Here is a 4,132-nt window from a genome sequence, read left to right on the forward strand (position 1 = left end):
GCGTCGACTCTGGTGTTGGTTATTTGACTCAATCTTACAACTGAGCTGTGCAGTTATCCTAAAGAAATCCTCTGAGATACTGACATTTGCTTCTAAACATCGTTGAGATGCTTTAAAAATAAATGATAAGATAAAGTAGATGATAGAAAGATAAGATGACATTTTACCAAATCCAGTACTGCAACTGGATTAACAGTTATATGATGTAAAGATGTAGAAATATAGGCAGAAAAAACCCACATATAATGTTTTATGAACGAGCAAATTGCAAAAGACAATTTGTTCAAGATTATAAAGGTCAAATGACTGAATGAATAAATAATGACGCGATATAAAAAGCTAGTTGTTAAACATCAGTTGATATAGATTTTAATATGAGATACTGGGATTGTTAATGTTTATACTGGTCTATATGTCACATTATGAAGATGTAGTTGAGATATAAGTAGAAATACATGGCACAAGAAATGTCACATGAAGAAAAGAACATTTTAAAGCATCGACATCTTCCTGATCTGTGACTGTATGACATTCACTCACGTATTCCTCAGGTGTTTTTGTTGCTCCTGTTTGAGCAGGACAACTTACATTCTTAACACCCTTATTAAAATGTATAATTTTATCATATTTCAAACTTCCCGGAGAAGCTCCACTAAATCTCGACCTGAGTTACATGCCTCTTTTGACACGATGCTGGGGAAAAATCACAGAAAATTGTGAAAATTATCGATGGATGAATTCCATATAGCTTCAGGACCCTGAATTTGTGAACGCTGACTCACTGTCTCTCTGTCACTGATTACCAGGAGACATGAGATATTATTAATGTTGACCTCTCACTGCTATGATAAATGAAAGATTTCTCCTTTTCTCCCATTGGAAATCACCTGTGTGGTGTCATTTCTGTTACTTTAAATAATGAATCTGGATTTTCAGGACTATCTTTCAGCACAAAGTGACTTTGACATTCCCTCAGTTTCTGTTTTGTTTAGCTTTTGTTCATTTCTGTATTTTCACTGTCTCTATCAAACAAAACCAAGATACCAAGATACCAAGAAAGAAGGATCATGAAAAATAAAATAACATACAGTATTTGTTGCTCTATGTCTTCAGTGTGTCTTATAAACTCTGTCCCACCACTGAAATCCTGATAAGAGCCGACTGGAGTAAAGGACCAGCTTTCAAAATAAGGAATGTGTCTTTTTCATTTTATATCACTTCGAGTGTGTGTGTGTGTGTGTGTGTGTGTGTGTGTGTGTGTGTGTGTGTGTGTGTGTGTGTGTGTGTGTGTGCGATTTGGAGGTGACACGTTGACTTGATCCCTGGATGATGTGAAGTAAATCTTCTCTTGTTGATGCGTTGTGTTACTGCCGCTGTATGAAAACTTCTGAGGACACGTTATGGGCAGGAAAAGTTTCTGGACTCTGTAAACAAGCGAAACCCATCACAGAGTGAGATGAGGGTTAGATAACTGTCAGAGGGAAAGTCAGTCCCCCTCAAAATACTGTTGAATACGACTTTCAGATTTTTCTTTTTAGAGATAAGCTTAATCTAAAACCTCTATCTAAATCAGTGTGTTGGCTGGCAGACATTCACTGCAAATGTTATGAATACAATTTCCTCAGGCATTTTATGGGCAAAAATTATTCCAGGAGAGAAGAGGGGTGGACAAACCATAGTCAGGTATGTATCGAAGTTTCCTGGAACTGAACAACTACTGCAGCTGAGAGGATTTAGGATCAGCCTTGATTTTTTAAACTTTCTCACTTTTATGTTGTATATATTTTATAATGTTTTTTGTAGATTACGCTGAAGTCAGTGTGTGTTTTGTGTTTCTTATGGCAGCAAGACAAAGATTTCTAACAGTAAAGTGAAATTATTCCCACCTAAGATAAGATGAGATAACACAAGATTAGTAAATTTACCGTGATACTGCAGCAAACAGGAAATAGTGAAATACACACTCTGTAAAAGTAATAAAGTAAAGTAATGAATATATAAAAACAACAAATAAAAAATATAATATGTATAATGTAAGCAAATGATATGCTGTGTAACTGTATTTCACATATATGAGATTTAAATTGCACGGATGGAAAATGGTTATTGCCCTGTTAGTTGAAAACCTGAAAGAGATACACAAACAGTGCATGGTCCACTGGGCGCAGTGATATGGTTAATGTCTCAGCAAACATTTGACTTTATATACTTATATACAATATATACTATATATACTCCACTCATATTTTTGTCTTACTGCAATAGATATTTCACTTTCTTTATTAGTTCGTCACTAGCTTGGTTTGCAATTTGCTGTTGGAAACACAATAGAGAATATAATTTTGACGTGTTAATATCCAAACACCATATGTTCAACTCATTACTTGAGACAAAGAGACAAACAGAAGACAAATACAAAAAACAGACCACAGGTTCCTGTGACATCACAGGAAGAAGACAGGATGCCAGGCGAAGGGCAACAAAAGAGAAACAAGCCAAACTATAAACCATCATCTGATACAATAACAGTTTTAACGGGCAGACTGACACAAACGCAGATTTACAGAAATGATGGAGACACCGACTGATACAGACGAGCAAACAAGAGGCAGCAGAAAGAGGAGCAGTGAGAAAGAGGGAAAGAGGAGAGAAGCTGCGTTCTGCCCTGTGGTTATGGAGAAGGCATAACAGATTAGTTGACTCACGCTCTGTGTTCTGGGGCAGCGCTTCAGGACAGAGCCAAGATAGAAACACAGCGCACCGTGGCCAAAAGTCAGCCTTGCCTAAAGATCATAGCAACCTAGATTCTTATCCTGATCTTCTGATAAAGAGCAAAAACTGTTAAAAATGTGCAAGAAAAAAAATGACTTCACTTGCAGAGAGGACACAGTTTATATTAGACCAGTTACCCGTTCATTAGACGATACATTTCTTACTGACATAAAAATTTCTTTACAGACTAGAATTTATTCATAGTCCCACAGCAAGTAGAGCTCTCACTACAATAGGTTTTGTTTAGTTTACCTGGTAAATACATTAATTAACCATTTCATGACATTTGCACCAACCTGACCAAAATATAAACCTCCTGCGTGATTCACCTCAACCTTCAACCTCAGAGCTCAGGTGAAAGAGCGGGTGGACCACTAACGCAGGGTTTGGTGATCAGTCATCAGTTCCTCCTGTTCACTATTCCAAGTGTCCTTGGGCAAGAAAATAAACCCCATATTTCACAAGAGGATCACATGACCTTGCACAGTAGCTTGCTGCCATTCCTTGTGTGTGTGTGTGTGTGTGTGTGTGTGTGTGTGTGTGTGTGTGTGTGTGTGTGTGTGTGTGTGTGTGTCCATGGCTGAGTGGGAGACTAATTCTATGGCTACAAAGGTTGGAGGCAGGGGCGCCGAGGAAGAAGCACCAAATGCAGAGAAGGAGGGTGAGAGAAATATGTGCAAACTCTGACATGATTGAGGACACACAGATGAATCACAGAGGAGAACAAGCCATGTAGAAATTAGGAAGTTTAAATGATCACATTTAATTGAATGAGGATGAAGCTAAATTTCAAAATTTGGGGTCAGGGAATGAATGACAACCCTATGAGATCGTTGTGAGACATTTTTGTGTCACATCTGATTCAAAAGAGTGAAACAATGTGATTAAAATGCACTGTAATGAAGCAGGAGTTCATAGAAAACCCCATATACTGCATATAGCTTTTATTTAACCTTTAATAAACTAAGGCTGACATAAGGTCTTGTTAATCTTTCAGCATTTAAAAATCTTCCACACTCAGTTTTATCAGTTTTTATTCCCCTTTGATCCACAATTGCTGTGACATGGAACTGAGGTTATTCTTAAAATCTCAGCAGGGGGCAGCAAATCCCAAACTACCATTACTGAACTGTGTGTGTGTGTGTGTGTGTGTGTGTGTGTGTGTGTGTGTGTGTGTGTGTGTGTGTGTGTGTGTGTGTGTGTGTGTGTGTGTGTGTGTGTGTGTGTGTGTGTGTGTGTGCTGTGTGCTGTGTGCTGTGTGCTGTGTGCTGTGCGCTGTGTGTGTAAATGCTTTTACAAGTAAGAACATGTTTTTTTTAATTAATTGCGTGTAAACGTGCATGCATGCATTTTCATGTGT

This window comes from Hippoglossus stenolepis, chromosome 3 (genome assembly GCF_022539355.2).
Source record: "Hippoglossus stenolepis isolate QCI-W04-F060 chromosome 3, HSTE1.2, whole genome shotgun sequence".
Classification (NCBI taxonomy): domain Eukaryota; kingdom Metazoa; phylum Chordata; class Actinopteri; order Pleuronectiformes; family Pleuronectidae; genus Hippoglossus; species Hippoglossus stenolepis.